Raw genomic sequence first — 17,317 nt, 5'->3', positions numbered from 1 at the left:
ATGCAGAATACATCATGCAAAATGCTGAGCTGGATGAAGCTCAAGCTGGAATCAAGATTGCCAGAAGAAATATCAATAACCTCAGATATGCAGATGACACCACCCTATGGTAGAAAGCAAATAGGAACTAAAGAGCCTTTGATGAAGGTGAAAGAGGAGAGTGAAAAAGTTGGCTTAAAATTCAACAATCAAAAACTAAGATCATGGCATCCAGTACCATTACTTCATGGCATATAGATGGGGAAACAATGGAAACAGTGAAAGACTTTATTTTCTTGGGCTGCAAAATCACTGTGGATGGTGACTACAGCCATGAAATTAAATGGTACTTGCTCCTTGGAAGAAAAGCTATGACAAACCTAGACAGTGTGCTAAAAAGCAGAGACATTACATTGCCAACAAAGGTCTGTCTAGTCAAAGCTATGATTTTTCCAGTAGTCATGTATGAATGTAAAAGTTGGACCATAAAGAAGCCTGAGCACCAAAGAATTGATGCTTTCCAATTGCAGTGTTGGAGAAGACCCTTGAGAGTCCCCTGGACTGCAAGGAAATCAAACCCAGTCAATCCTAAAACAAATCAACCCTGAATATTCATCAGAAGGACTGATGCTGAAACTCCAATACTTTGGCCACCTGATGGGAAGAGCTGACTCATTGGAAAAGACCCTGATGCTGGGAAGGATAGAAGGCAGGAGGAGAAAGAGACGACAGAAGACAAGATAATTGGATGGCATCACCGACTCAATGGACATGACTTTGAGCAAGCTCTGGGAGATGGTGAAGGACAGGGAAGTCTGGTGTGCTGCAGTCCATGGGGTTGGAAAGAGTTGGACATGAATGGGGGACTGAACAACAACAAAATGATCATGTTTACTTCTTTTTTGACTAATATTTATAGTTTTATGTATGAAAGTATGAAAACTTATAAGAAAAGATCAGCATAATTTAACCATGCATCCATGCATGCTGTAGCTTCAGTCATGTTCAACTCTTTGCAACTCTATGGACTGTAGCCTGCCAGGCTTCTCTGTCCATGGGATTCTCCAGGCAAAAATACTGGAGTGGGTTGCTATGCCCTCCTCCAGGGGATCTTCCCGACCCAGGGAAACCCAGGTTTCTGGCTTGGCAGGCAGATTCTTTAGCATCTGAGCCACCAGGGAAGCCCAATTTAGCCATAGTTACACAAAATTAAGTCTGGTAATATCATTGATGTTAAAAACTCTTTATTATGTACAGGTAGAAAGGAGAAGGATCTTTCTGCTGAAAGTGAGAACCCATCCCCCTCCTAGATACGCACATGCACACATGCATGTGTACAGGCACATATGCTACACATATACACACACACGTACCACACACTACCGTGCATCCGCACTTGCCTCTCTGGATGACCTTGTCAAGGTGTTTAATACTTCTAAGTCTCATTTTAACTGTGCAATGAGAGTAATAATTGTACCTTCTTCATTGGCTAGTTGTGGGGTTCAAGTGAGTGCCTTAGGATAGTGCAAATGACTAGGACTCAATAGATGCTGCACATTAAACAAAATCAAACCCCAGAACTATTTCTGGCAGAAACCTTTAATTGCTTGATGTACAAAAACCCTAGAAAAGTATTGGGTGGAGCCACCAGCATCTTGGTGCCTTATCCTATTTCTGCCTCCTTTAATGCCCTGACAGGCTCTTGGGGCTAAAATGAGCCCCGATCCACCTGAAGCATTCTGGCCTTCATTTATTAATACATCATTTTGACCTTTCTTGGTTCCATTTTAATGATGTATTGGAAAGACGCTTAAGATATGGGACACCAGGAGTATTCTTGCTTCCCACAGAAAATAGTCCAGAAAATATAGTGAATATTTTTAATGCAAATTTCCTCTCCATCTTCTCCAAACTGAAAAGTAATTTTTCATGAATTATTTTATTTTCCATATCTCTATGGGCAAATTTTCCATGTCTTAATAAATCATCAAATTAACATATCAACAAATCTAAAACCATGTCATAAAAAGATTGGATCTGAATATATATTTCAGCATTCCCTATGTTATGTGAGTAAACAGTGAAATGGCTTTACATATGCAAACATGATCATTACTGACAAAGACAAGTCAACATATATAGAGTAGGATTTCTTAATTGACCTTAAAATATTTTTGCCAATACTTTTCTTTCTATCTCTATTGTCTGCCTTTGATTCTCTTAAAGGTTCTCTTTAAGAAGACCACAAAACTCTGAAGAGCTGCCAGTTTTGCATTGAAGAGACCCATTTTCTGACTTTGTATTCTGTGGAAAGTTAATATGATTCCAGGACCAAATCTGAGGAATTATTGACTGTTTTGGATCAAGACATTATCTCTGTAGAAACCTGTATGTAAATGTGTTTAACAAAATATCTGCAGAAGATATCTGTAAAAGTGAGAGTTGAACTAGGTGATTTTTGAAGTCTCAGTTATTAGCAATGTGTTGGGGGAAATGAATAGTAAAAAACATGTATTGAGCACTGTGTTAGGTATTTCCATCCAATAACTTGTTTAATTTTCTCAACAGACCTAGAAGGCAGGCAGTTTACTTTACATATAAGATGTCTGAGGCACTGAGAGGTGAGCAGTTGACCAAAAGCCATTCATCTAGTAAGCAGCTTGCACTTGTCTCTAAAGCCAATGAAAGGAAGTACTATCACAGATCTTTGTAATGTTTCTACTAAACTTCACTAAATAGAAGAACAGCCCATTTTTCTGTCAAAGAGACATTCTTATCCAGGGTCTGCAGCAATTCAGTTAAGACAAGACAATGTGACTTTTAGAGCTTTCTATGGATTTAAATACACTTTCACAACTTCTCATTTACTAAAGTGACTTTCATGATACCACATGCATTTCTCTCCTTACCAGAAAATGATATTATTGATCCAGAAAGGCCTTCAGCTCCTTCACAAAGACACCACACTGTATCTGCCAGAAATTTGCTTTCTTCTTTCTTTTCTCTTGGTGGTATCTACGCCATTGTAGCCCCAAGTCTCTGGTGTGCAGCTGGGAGGATCACAATCCCCTGGGAGGAGAGTTCTTATTTCTCTGAATAACCTGTGGTTAAAGGGATAGTGACTTATAAGACACAGTTTGCGGAGGAGGGAGGAAATACAAGAGCAACCTCCTCTCATGGTTCAGTGCCAAACAATGGCTTAACTCTACTACTTAGATTGAAAGTGAAAAGTGAAAGCTGCTCAGTCATGTCCGACTCTTTACGGCCCCAAGGAATATACTGGCCATGGAATTCTCCAGGCCAGAGTACTGGAGAAGCCGTTCCCTTTTCCAGGGGATCTTCCTGACCCAGGAATCCAACCAAGGTCTCCCGCATTGAAGGAGGATTCTTTACCAGTTCAGCTACTGGGGGGAAGCCCACTTAAAAGATTATCATCATCCATTGAACTGACAATATCAAGATTCACACTACTCAAGTGGACTATATTATCAGGACTTCTTGACATGACTATTGAATAAACCAGGAGTATTTGGGCATAATGGATCTGGCCTGGCAAACTTACCCAAGGAGAGCCAGAGAAATCATACTGGAACTCTCAACTAACTAATTAGAGGAGATTATGAGAAATCCTCCAACTCTTGACTTTCATTGAGCACTGACTGTGTGCTACCACAGGACTAGCTGCCTGTCCTAATGTTACTGCTGCTGCTGCTGCTGCTAAGTCACTTCAGTAGTGTCCGACTCTGTGTGACCCCAGAGACTGCAGCCCACCAGGCTCCCCCGTCCCTGGGATTGTCCAGGCAAGAACACTGGAGTGGGTTGCCATTGCCTTCTCCAATGCAGGAAAGTGAAAAGTGGAAGTCAAGTTGCTCAGTCGTGTCTGACTCTTCGCGACCCCCTGGACTGCAGCCTACCAGGCTCCTCAGTCCATGGGATTTTCCAGTCAAGAGTACTGGAGTGGGGTGCCATCGCCTTCTCCGGTCCCGATGTTACCTCACTAGAAATCATTGAGACAATGTCATCGATAATTTGAATGTAAACTCTGCCTGCCTGTGCCTTTTTGAATGTCAATTATAGGTAACAAGGATTGGATTGCATGAAGTCTGTGCCTAAATGTTGCTTTTTGGTGGCGATGGTGGTGACAGTGATCTGACAGTGGCACTTTTCACTTTGTGTTCTTTGGCACCTCACGTGATATCCAGAAGGCAGCATATCTTTTGGGCTCAGACATGAGCCTTAGTTGTTTAATAAATGAACTCCTTTAATAAATGAACTCCATTGTGGTAGACTGAATAAAGCCTCTCCCTGAGAATAGGTGAATATGTTATTTAAGTGGCAAAAGGGACTTTGCAGATGTGATTAAGTTAAGGACCTTGAGATGGGGAAATTATCCAGATTACCTAGATGAGCACAAGTGTCCTTATAAGGGGAAGGCAGCACCTGGCAAATAGCTAGGGGTAAACAAAGACAATGCTCATTAGGAAGAGGCATCCTTCTCCTTTGCTTATTCCATCTCCCCGTGGGAGCTCTGATATAATATAGCTCACTGCAGGCTGAGCTGCCCGAACAGCTTCTTAGAAGAGGTGAGTCTTGAACTGGGCTTTGGAGGATGGCAAGACTATATGTAGAAAAGAGAGCTTTTAGTGGTCAGAAGGAGAATACAACATGGAGAAAGACATGGAGGTAATAATGAGCAGACCTAGTCAGGGATGGTAAATAGACAAGTTTGTAAAGCAAAGCTTTCTCTTAGGGAATGGTGGGTGACGATATGGAAAAGGTGAGTTATGTACAATACCCTGTAATGGTCTGTATGGGAAAACAGATTCATTTTGCTGTACAGCAGAGACTAACACAATGTTGTGAATCAACTATCCTCCAATAAAAAACTTTTTTTGGTCCAATTTAAAGCTAAAATTCAGTCAACATACTGACCTTCCCTTCCATCTCCCAGGGTGCAGTATAGAATTCAGAGGGCTAATGTGTCATCCTGGAATCAAAGAACAGAATCTGGTCCATGGTTATTGACATCATCCATGGTACTCCTGCCGAAAGGTGCAACCCTCACTGATCTTTAATGCTTGCACCCTTCTGCTTCACCCACTGTGAACTGTCTCCATCATTCTTTGCTCTATAGCTACCAGAGTTGAAACGTCCTCTTTATAGTCCTGCCTGCAAGCCTTCCACCTCCTCTCAGCACCCCTCTCAGAACACTTTTAGATGCTCTTCTATGTCATGTTGGGGTGCTAGGGGCAGGTAGGTCTTCTCTTCCACACATCATTTCCTTTTTATGCATCTGTATATGTGGGGGCACACTTCTATACGGAGATGTACAGCTTTGTGGGCTTCTCTCCAGAAATGGGTCATAAGACGTCTCAGGCTGTGGCTCCCTCAGACTTAACGTGCACTATTGGAATGTGTGTGTGTGTGTGTGTGTGTGTGTGTGTGTGGTGTTCTGTCCCTGGGTAGAGAGTCTTTTCATGAGCAGGAACACTGCCCACCCTCTAGTTAACCTTTATCTTCTTCAGGGCAAGAATAAAGATATTTACACATTCTTGCCATCTTTTCCCACCCTATGTTCTGAGTTATTAAGTCTTTAGTTCTTCATATGCATAATTAAGCTCCTGGACACACACACACACACCACAATGAATTATTAAAAAATGCACAATGATTTATAAAACCCTGGCTCTTCAGTTGAAAACCTGTTTTCAATATTACTGATGCTGATAAGGGTTTCGAACACATTTTGGAACTGAAAACAACCTCATTTAGTATCTCCAAATACTATCCAATTCAATCTTTAAAAAGTTGCTGAGGAAAAAGAAAATAGCTGTGAGTATATTTATTAAAAAAAAGATTCAATAAATAAATGGGGCAAAAGTATTCTGAATAATTTATGTAGGTGCCACATGAAGGAAGTGGAGCTTAACTTCCCTCCCCTTGGGTTTAGGCTGTGCTTCAATTCAGTTCAGTTCAGTCCCTCAGTCATGTCCGACTCTTTGCGACTCCATGAATCGCAGCACGCCAGGCCTCCCTGTCCATCACCACCTCCCGGAGTTCACTCAGACTCACGTCCATCGAGTCAGTGATGCCATCCAGCCATCTCATCCTCTGTTGTCCCCTACTCCTCCTGCCCCCAATCCCTCCCAGCATCAGAGTCTTTTCCAATGAGTCAACTCTTCGCATGAGGTGGCCAAAGTACTGGAGTTTCAGCTTTAGCATCATTCCTTCCAAAGAAATCCCAGGGCTGATCTCCTTCAGAGTGGACTGGTTGGATCTCCTTGCAGTCCAAGGGACTCTCAAGAGTCTTCTCCAACACCACAGTTCAAAAGCATCAATTCTTCAGTGCTCAGCTTTCTTCACAGTCCAACTCTCACATCCATACATGACCACTGGAAAAACCATAGCCTTGACTAGATGGACCTTTGTTGGCAAAGTCATGTCTCTGTTTTTGAATATGCTATCTAGGTTGGTCATAACGTTCCTTCCAAGAAGTAAGCGTCTTTTAATTTCATGGCTGCAGTCACCATCTGCAGTGATTTTGGAGCCCAAAAAATAGTCTGACACTGTTTCCACTGTTTCCCCATCTATTTCCCATGAAGTGGTGGGACCGGATGCCATGATCTTCTTTTTCTGAATGTTGAGCTTTAGGCCAACTTTTTCACTCTCCACTTTCACTTTCATCAAGAGGCTTTTGAGTTCCTCTTCACTTTCTGCCATAAGGGTGGTGTCATCTGCATATCTTAGGTTATTGATTTTTCTCCCAGCAATCTTGATTCCAGCTTGTGTTTCTTCCAGTCCAGCCTTTCTCATGATGTACTCTGCATATAAGTTAAATAAGCAGGGTGACAATATACAGCCTTGATGTACTCCTTTTCCTATTTGGAACCAGTCTGTTGTTCCATGTCCAGTTCTAACTGTTGCTTCCTGACCTGCCTACAAATTTCTCAAGAGGCAGGTCAGGTGGTCTGGTATTCCCATCTCTTTCAGAATTTTCCACAGTTTATTGTGATCCACGCAGTCAAAGGCTTTGGCATAGTCAATAAAGCAGAAATAGATGTTTTTCTGGAACTCTCTTGCTTTTTCCATGATCCAGTGGATGTTGGCAATTTGATCTCTGGTTCCTCTGCCTTTTCTAAAACCAGCTTGAACATCTGGAAGTTCACGGTTCATGTATTGCTGAAGCCTGGCTTGGAGAATTTTGAGCATTACTTTACTAGCGTGTGAGATGAGTGCAATTGTGCAGTAGTTTGAGCATTCTTTGGCATGGCCTTTCTTTGGGATTGGAATGAAAACTGACCTTTTCCAGTCCTGTGGCCAATGCTGAGTTTTCCAAATGTGCTGGCATATTGAGTGCAGCACTTTCACAGCATCATCTTTCAGGATTTGGAAGAGCTCAACTGGAATTCCATCACCTCCACTAGCTTTGTTAGTAGTGATGCTTTCTAAGGCCCACTTGACTTCACATTCCAGGATGTCTGGCTCTAGGTCAGTGATCACACCATCGTGATTATCGGGGTCGTGAAGCTCTTTTTTGTACAGTTCTTCTGTGTATTCTTGCCATCTCTTCTTAATATCTTCTGCTTCTGTTAGGTCCATACCATTTCTGTCCTTTATCGAGACCCTCTTTGCATGAAATGTTCCCTTGGTATCTCTAATTTTCTTGAAGAGATCTCTAGTCTTTCACATTCTGTTGTTTTCCTCTATTTCTCTGCATTGATTGCTGAGGAAGGCTTTCTTATCTCTTCTTGGAGGCTGTGCTTAGCAATGTGATTTAAAGAGTAGAGTAGAGAAAGTATCTTTATAGTGGAGAAAGTTTGGAAATGGTACCTTGGCCAGGTGATCAAGGTTAATATCATCAGTAACAAGTCCAGTTAATAGCATGCACCCTTGATATGGTACGATGAGAATGGCACTTTACCTCTGCAGGCTTCCTCCCCAAAACCAATAACCCCAGTCTGACCATGGAATAAACATTAGACAAATCCTGATTCGACAGACATTCTACAAAGGACTCAACCAGCACACCTCACACCTTAAAACTGTCTAGGTCATCAGAAATAAGGAAAGTCTGAAAAACTGTTACAGACCAAAAGAAACTAAGAGACGTGATGACTAAACGTAATATGGTTCCACATTACTACATTAAAGTGATCTTCGAACAGAAAAAGGACAATACAGAAAAACTAGGGAGATCGTAATAAACTGTGGAGTTTAGCTAATACTAATGTACTAAAATTGGTTTATAATGGGACAAATGTGCTAGGGTAATGTTAGAGTTAACAATGGGGAAATTGAGTGACAAGTATATGGGAACTCTCTGTACTGTTTTTGCAACTTTTCTGTAAATAAATAACAATTCTAAAATAAAAATTATATTCAAGGAAATGGGATAAAGACTATATTAAATGTTTTACTTAAAAAGTACCATATGAAAATCAGTGTGGAAGAGAAAATGATGTTAATTGCTTCCGATCTGATTCCAAGGATTGAGAAGTGGTGCAGTGCCCAACAGGTGGCTACATCAGTAAGTAATTGTGGTTATTGGAGAATTGCACAAAATATTTTTCTTTTAAAAAAGAGAGATGAGGAAATGCAGGTAAATAAAAAATAGAGTAGGAAAGCAAGATACAAACCAGAGTGAGAGAAACAGACAAAACTCATGCCATGAGGACCTATTTCATTCGCTAGAAGTGTGCCAGAAGTTTGGCAAGAGCTTTCCCTAGAGGGGAATATGATCAGGCACATGTAGTGTCCATAAAGGTAACACAGACCAGTTGTGCAGAAAAGTCTCACTTTTTCCTGATACTGAGACCAGAGGGAGAATTTTCTTTTGTATCTTACTGTGACCATCATCTTTACTGTCATTCCTATAGTAAATTCAACAACGAGGTTTCTCTTTAGTTCGTTTCTGTACCCAATCCATAACATTTCAGCAACATACAGTAAAAGCAAATACTATGAATGTTTGGAAGTAGAGTCTTAACAAACACAGAAGCTAAGAGCAGGTAATCAGCTGGGATGAGGGTTAGATTAGTATCTTTCAGAAAGTCAAGCAGCCTGATAAGGACCATATCAGCTCCACATAGAGACTGGCCAGGGAAGCAAATAATCCTTGGACACTAGAATATTCTATGCCCTGTGCTAGGAACTAGGGTGTCACAGGTGAATAAGATGTGGATGGTACCTGTTTTGGTGGGTATTGCATCCTGGCTGAGAAGAGCTAGTGCACATGTGACATGTTAATGGGTTTATAGAGAGGGTAGTCCTAGTGGTGGTGGTGAAGGAGATGTGGGAATCAGAATATATTTATGAAGAAGAGGTATTTAGTATGGTTACTCTGGTGGTGTTCAGCAAATGTGTAGGAAGTGAAGATTCCAGATGCACACTGGAGTTGGAGGCATGCCAGAGGTGAAATAGAAAGATTGCTTGGATACTGAACTCTGTTTCTGGCCCATATGAACATCATCTATTGGTCAAGACCATTTTGGTTGGAAGTGACAGAACCCAAATCTACACAACTTGAGGGAAAGGAAGTGCTCGTTAACTTGTTGAATCAAGAATGCATTGATCAACCAAACGATAGGAAGACCAGAGTACACCTGGGCCTTGGGAAACCAGAGACTCTTGAATGTCATAGGAATCTGTACTTTCCTTTTCTTGTCTCTATTTCTTTGTGGGGTTTTTGTTGTTGTTCCATTTCATTGTTGTTTTGTGTGTGTGTGTGTGTGTGTGTGTTTTGTTTGTTTTTGGTTTTTTTTTTTTTTTTTGGCCTCGCCTCTGGCTTGCGGGATCTTAGTTCCCCAACCAGGGATCAAACATAGGGCCAGGGCAGTAGATCACTGAATCCTAAACCACTGGACCACCAGGGAATTCTCTGTCTGTGTGAAGAGATTGTTTTTTTTCTCTGAAAACTGGCTTTCTGCACACTGGACACTGGCCTTTGTTAACTTTAAGGTTTTTCATCTTAAGATCTCTGCCACTCAAGAGATTGACTATTTATTTATAAGTTGAAAAATTCTGGAGAAAAGATTTGGGTTTGGTTGCTGCTGCTGCTGCTAAGTCGCTTCAGTCGTGTCCGACTCTGTGCGACCCCATAGACGGAAGCCCACCAGGCTCCCCCGTCCTTGGGATTCTCCAGGCAAGAACACTGGAGTGGGTTGCCATTTCCTTCTCCAATGCATGAAAGTGAAAAGTGAAAGGGAAGTCGCTCAGTCGTGTCCTACTCCCAGCGACCCCATGGACTGCAGCCTACCAGGCTCCTCCATCCATGGGATTTTCCAGGCAAGAGTACTGGAGTGGGGTGCCATTGCCTTCTCCGTGGGTTTGGTTAAGAACTAATTAATAGAAGCTAAGGTGGAGATGGGGTCAAGGAAAAACATGAAAGCTATCCTGATAGACATATAGTTGAGGAGACAGAGGAGGATGGTTGCTGTACAGACAGTTTTAGATATCTGTCTTGCTTATTAAATTCTTATCATGACAGCCTCAAGGCCAGAGCTGGGGATATGAGACAGTATTCAATATTCTCTCTCAGGAATACCTCTGCCCCTACAAAAACCAGTAGTTCCCGGATAACCTGCTCTCAAACTCCACTTCTCACATGTCCCCTCCTGTTAGTACTTTCATCCAAAATTTGGGGCAAAGTTATCCAACTGTGATCTTGGGATCCATTTGGCTCCTAAGCCTCTCTGAGGCCTTTGAATGTTTCTTTTGCATTGTAAGAACTGAATTCTCCCTCCAGCAAGGAGCAGCGTGTATTCTATGCTTTCTTACTTGGTTATTCTGGTGTCCCGCGGGAGCCTCTTGCAGTAACTAGGAAGGCCAGGTAATAAGTCACCATCATTAGATTGCCACCAGGCCTCTAATGATTCTTCTGGAAGGGCCAATATTTCTTCCAGTGATGATAAACATCAGGGACCTTGTTATGCAGTAGACCCCAGGGAGTATATGGACATGCAGCTTGGACCATTGGCTGAGACCTTAGGGAACATACTCCATCCCTGGTGAGTGAGGGAATACAGCAATTGTAACCCATAGGTTTCTAGGGGACATTGCAAATCATATCAGAATAGAAAATACACACTTAACCCCTTAGGTAAGCTGTTTGAATCAGAGGCTAAGAATGTTGACTCGCTCCTCAGGGATAAGCACACCAATCCAGATGCTAGGAGTCTGTTTCATCTTCAGAGATTTCTTTCATCTGGAAATCGTTCACATAGTAGTAACAGCTATTTTAACATGAATACAATACTTCATAATTTCCTGGGATCCTATGTGCTATTATTTCATTATAATCTTTACAAAACTCTTATAAAGTAGGCACTAGTAGTACCATTATTTTACAAATGAGAACTGGAACTTTGAGAGGTTAAGTTGTTGCTGAGGGCTAATTGGAAGGACTGATGCTGAAGCTGAAACTCCAATACTTTGGCCACCTCAAGTGAAGAGTTGACTCATTGGAAAATACCCTGATGCTGGGAGGGATTGGGGGCAGGAGGAGAAGGGGACGACAGAGGATGAGACGACTGGATGGCATCACTGACTCGATGGACATGAGTTTGAGTGAGCTCCGGGAGTTGGTGATGGACAGGGAGGCCTGGGGTGCTGTGATTCATGGAGGTCACAAAGAGTCGGACATGACTAAGTGACTGAACTGAACCGAACTGAAGGATTATTTTAATGCTTGATTATAATGTGGCCCTTTGACATTGTGGGGGAAATCCATTGTGGGGGACTTCCAAGATGGAAGAGGGATAAGATAGGAAGATCACCCACCTCCCCACAAATACATCAAAAATTCATTTGTATGTGGAACAACTCCTACAGAACACCTTCTGAATGCTGGCAGAAAACCCCAGGTTTTCAAAAAGGCAAGCCAATCTCCTTAGAATAAGGTAGGGCAAAAGATAAAGATAAAAAAAGAGACAAAGGATTTCAGGACAGGGACCTGCACCCCAGGGAGGGTGTTGTGAAGGAGGAAAAATTTCTGTACACTCAGAGTCCGGGGTAGGGGGTTTGAGGGGAGCTTCAAAACTTCAGAGGAGAACACAGCAACAGTTGCTCAGAAGGCAAAATGGAGAGAATTCACCGTAGAGATGGTTGCTGAACAGCACTTACCAGCTGAGAAAGGGCCTGAACTCTTGCACCCATCACGGAGAGTGGGGGCTGGGTGCTGAGGCTCAGGCTCATGAGGGGTGGGGGGTGGGGGTTGGGGTGGGACCACAGGGAGAGGTTTGGGGTTGACTGCCATGAAGATACTCTGAGGGGGCAAATACGACAGCTGAGGGAGTCCAGGGAAAATACTGGTCCTCCCAGTGAAAAGAGATGATTGGCATCAGGGCCCTTTAACTCTGCCCACTCCCAGACAGCAGCTGTATACCCAGCGGAGGCCGCTAAAACGGGCAGAAGTACCAGCGGTGGAGATAGACGTGACTACAGTTTACAGTTCCAGAGGGGGAAACGTAAGTCACTAGCCACTGGCAAAGCCAAGGAGAGTGCCTGAGGCAGCAAACAAAATGCCACTGCTGTGCTCTTGAACCCAGAGGTAGCAGCTGCCACCAAACTGTAAGCAGGCACCTTGCAGGGAGCCTAAGCAGCTTAGCTCTTCCAGTTCAGTTCGGTTCAGTTCAGTTCTATTCAGTTGCTCAGTAATGTCCGACTCTTTGCAACCCCATGGACTGCAGCACGCCAGGACTCCCTGTCCATCACCAACTCCTGGAGTTTACTCAAACTATTGAGTCGGTGATGGCATCCAGCCATCTCATCCTCTGTCATCCCCTTCTCCTCCTGCCTTCAATCTTTCCCAGCATCAGGGTCTTTTCCAATGAGTCAGTTCTTTGCATCAGGTGGCCAAAGTATTGGAGTTTCAGCTTCAGCATCAGTCCTTCCAATGAATATTCAGGGCTGATTTCCTTTAGGATGGACTGGTTGGATCTCCTTGCAGTCCAAGAGACTCTCAAGAGTCTTCTCCAACACCACAGTTCAAAAGCATCAATTTTTCAGCACTCAGCTTTCTTTATAGGCCAGCTCTCACATCCATACATGACTACTGGAAAAAACTATAGCTTTGACTAGATGAACCTTTGTTGGCAAAGTAATGTCTTTGCTTTTTAATATGCTGTCTGGGTTGGTCATAACTTTTCTTCCAAGGAGCAAGTGTCTTTTAATTTCATGGCTGCAGTTACCATCTGCAGTGATTTTGAAGCCCAAGAAAATAAAATCTGTCACGGTTTCCATTGTTTCCCCATCTATTTGCTATGAAGTGATGGGAGCAGATGCCATTATCTTAGTTTTCTGAATGTTGAGTTTTAAGCAAAATTTTTCACTCTCCTCTTTCACTTTCATCAAGAGGCTCTTTATACCTCTTCACTTTCTGCCATAAGGGTGGTGTCATCTGCATATCTGAGGTTATTGATATTTCTCCTGGCAATCTTGATTCCAGCTTGTGCTTCATCCGGTCCAGCATTTCTCATGATGTACTCTGCATATAAGTTAAATAAGCAGGGTGATGATATACATGATATATCGACTTGCCTTGTCTAGCCTTGATGTACTCCTTTCCTGATTTGGAACCAGTCTGTTGTTTCACATCCAGGTCTAACTGTTGCTTCTTGACCTGCACACAGATTTCTCTGGAGGCAGGTCAGGTGGTCTGGTATTCCCATATTTTAAGAATTTTCCACAGTTCGCTGTGATCCACACAATCAAAGGCTTTGGTGTAGTCAATAAAGCAGACAGAGATGTTTTTCTGGAACTCTCTTGCTTTTCCAATGAACCAACAGATGTTGGCAATTTGATCTCTGGTTCCTCTGCCTTTTCTAAAACCAGCTTGAACATCTGGAAGTTCACGTACTGTTGAAGCCTGGCTTGGAGAATTTTGAGCATTACTTTGCTAACGTGTGAGATAAGTGCAATTATGTGGTAGTTTGAACATTCTTTGGCATTGCCTTTCTTTGTGATTGGAATGAAAACTGACCTTTTCCAGTTCTGTGGCCACTGCTGAGTTTTCCAAATTTGCTGGCATATTGAGTGCAGCACTTTCACAGCATCAGCTTTCAGGATTTGAAATAGCTAACTGGAATTCCATCACCTCCACTAGCTTTGTTTGTAGTGATGCTTCCTAAGACCCACTTGACTTCACATTCCAGGATGCCTGGCTCTAGGTGAGTGATCACACCATCATGATTATCTGGGTCGTGAAGATCTCTTTTGTATGGTTTTTCTGTGTATTCTTGCCACCTCTTCTTAATATCTTCTGCTTTGTTAGGTTCATACCATTTCTGTCCTTTACAGTGCCCATCTTTGCATGAAAAGTTCCGTCGGTATCCCTAATTTTCTTGAAGAGATCTCTAGTCTTTCCCATTCTGTTGTTTTCCTCTATTTCTTTGCATTGATCGCTGAGGAAGGCTTTCTTATCTCTCCTCGCTATTCTTTGGAACTCTATATTCAAATGGGTATATCTTTCCTTTTCTGCTTTGCCTTTCACTTCTCTTCTCAGCTATTTGTAAGGCCTCCTCAGACAACCATTTTGCCTTTTTGCATTCCTTTTTCTTGGCGATGGTCTTGATCACTGTCTCCTGTACAATGTCATGAACCTCCATCCATAGTTCTTCAGGCACTCTGCCTATCAGATCTAATCCCTTGAATCTATTTTGTCACTTCCACTGTATAGTCATAAGGGATTTGATATAGGTCCTACCTGAATGGTCTAGTGGTTTTCCCTACTTTTTTCAATTTAAGTCTGAATTTGGCAATAAGGAGTTCATGATTTGAGCCACAGTCAGCTTCCTGTCTTGTTTTTGCTGACTGTATAGAGCTTCTCCATCTTTGGCTGCAAAGAATATAATCAATCTGATTTCGGTGTTGACCACCTGGTGATGTCCATGTGTAGAGTCATCTCTTGTTGTTGGAAGAGGGTGTTTGCTATGACCAGTGCGTTCTCTTGGCAAAACTCTGTTAGCCTTTGCCCTGTTTCATTCTGTACTCCAAGGCCAAATTTGCCTGTTACTCCAGGTATTTCTTGACTTCCTACTTTTGTATTCCAGACCCCTATAATGAAAAGGACATCTTTTTTGGGTGTTAGTTCTAGATGGTCTTGTAGGTCTTCATAGAACCATTCAACTTCAGCTTCTTTAGCATTATTGGTCAGGGCATAAACTTGGATTACTGTGATATTGAATGGCTTGCTTTGGAAATGAACAGAGATCATTCTGTCATTTTTGAGATTGCATCCAAATACTGCATTTCGCACTCTTTTGTTGACTATGATAGCTAACTCCATTTTTTCTAAGGGATTCTTGCCCACAGTAGTAGATATAATGGTCATCTAAATTACATTTACCCATTCCAGTCCATTTTAGTTTGCTGATTCCTAAAATGTTGATGTTCACTCTTGCCGTCTCCTGTTTGACCACTTTCAATTTACCTTGATTCATGGACCTAGCATTCTAGGCTCCTATGCAATATTGCTCTTTACAACATCGGACCTTGCTTCTATCACCAGTCACATCTACAACTGGGTGTTGTTTTTGCTTTGGCTCCATCTCTTCATTCTTTCTGGAGTTAGTTCTCCACTGATCTCCAGTAGCATATTGGGCACCTACCGACCTAGGGAGTTCATCTTTCAGTGTCATATCTTTTTTCCTTTTCATACTGTTCATGGGGTTCTCAAGGCAAGAATGCTAAAGTGGTTTGCCATTCCCTTGTCCAGTGGGCCATGGTTTGTCAGAACTCTCCACCATGACGCATCCATCTTGGGTGGCCCTACACAGCATGGCTCATAGTTTCACTGAGTTAGACAAGGCTGTGGCCCATGTGATCAGATTGGTTAGTTTTCTGTGATTGTGGTTTTCAGTCTGTCTGCCCTCTGATGGAGAAGGATAAGAGACTTTTGGAAGCTTTCTGATGGGAGAGACTGACTGAGGGGGAAACTGGGTCTTGTTCTGATGGGCAGGGCCATGCTCAGTAAATCTTTTACCCAATTTTCTGTTGAAGGGCGGGGCTGTGTTCCCTCTTTGTTGTTTGACCTAAGGCCAAACTATGGTGGAGGTAATGAAGATAATGGCGACCTCCTTCAAAAGGTCCCATGCACACACTGTTACACTCAGTGCCCCCAACCCTGCAGCAGGCCACTGCCGACCTTCTTCCAAGCTCTTCCAAGGGACTCATGCTGCTGCTGCTGCTGCTAAGTCACTTCAGTCGTGTCCAACTCTGTGCAACCCCATAGATGGCAGCCCATCAGGCTCCCCCATCCCTGGGATTCTCCAGGCAAGAACACTGGAGTGGGTTGCCATTTCCTTCTCCAATGCATGAAAGTGAAGAGTGAAAGTGAAGTCTCTCAGTCGTGTCTGACTCTTAGCAACCCCATGGACTGCAGCCCACCAGGCTCCTCTGTCCATGGGATTTTCCAGGCAAGAGTACTGGAGTGGGGTGCCATTGATCCAAGGCCAATTCCTCTAGGAGACTGCACAGCCCACTGCAGACTGTAACAACATCCAGCAGGTCTCTACCACCATAGGCTTCCTCTGATACATCCCACTTGTGGCTGTCATACCCTGCCCTTTCTCTGGCCTGACTGAGCAAGTGAGCCCTGATAAGCCTTCAGCCTTATCACTCAGCTTGAATGATAAGCCATTCAAGCCTGCTCTTGAATGGGTGGGGAACAGACACCAGAGTGTGGTCTACAAGCAGAGTCTGGCCCAAAAGCAGAAATCCAGGGGCCGTGTGACTAAAGAAGAGGAAGGGAATTAGCACCTGCAGCCACAGGTGCAGCAGCTTAAATCCCTGCAATTAGCCTGAGACTTTAGCGGCAATTGTGGACTTTGGGAGCAAGGTCAAGCTGGAGTAAGGCAAGATCTGAGTGTGAGCTGATCCCACACGGCCAACAACAGGTCCAGAGATCTTCCTAAAAACATTGGAGGACTTTCTGAGTAGGTAGTTTGTCTGGAGCACACTGTATGAAGTGGAAAATGGAGGAATCATGAGGACATTCTTCTACTACTTTTCTGTATATTTTCTATTTTTTTCTTTTGCATATTGTTTGAATATTGTCCTTTCTTTATTATTCCTTTAATTTTTTGTAAACTACTTATTGCTTTTTAAAAAATCTTACTTTTAGATATTCATTTTATTTTATTTCCTTAGTTTTACAGTACTCTTTAGTTATATTGCATTTTCCCCTGTGTTTTTGATTTTGTATTTTTTCTAGTTCAGTTTTTAGTTTTAATTTTTATGGCTTTGCTTATTGGCTTGAGTGCTCTCTTCTTTTTTGACTCTATTTTAATCCTTTTTTCCTTTTTCACTCTTCTCTTTGTAGGCATTGAGTTTCTTTGGGTGT

The 17,317-nt window shown here is 42.6% G+C and overlaps 1 pseudogene; it reads right to left on the bottom strand.

Annotated features, from left to right (window-relative positions):
• The window catches only part of LOC139179632 (craniofacial development protein 2 pseudogene), a 65,572-nt pseudogene extending 49,958 nt beyond the window's left edge, over positions 1 to 15,614 (bottom strand).
• Positions 15,615 to 17,317: the final 1,703 nt, after the last annotated feature.

The sequence above is a fragment of the Bos indicus genome, chromosome 25 (genome assembly GCF_029378745.1).
Source record: "Bos indicus isolate NIAB-ARS_2022 breed Sahiwal x Tharparkar chromosome 25, NIAB-ARS_B.indTharparkar_mat_pri_1.0, whole genome shotgun sequence".
NCBI classification, from domain to species: domain Eukaryota; kingdom Metazoa; phylum Chordata; class Mammalia; order Artiodactyla; family Bovidae; genus Bos; species Bos indicus.
Note: the sequence above shows the minus strand (reverse complement) of the source record. Positions and strands in the feature narration are given on the sequence as shown.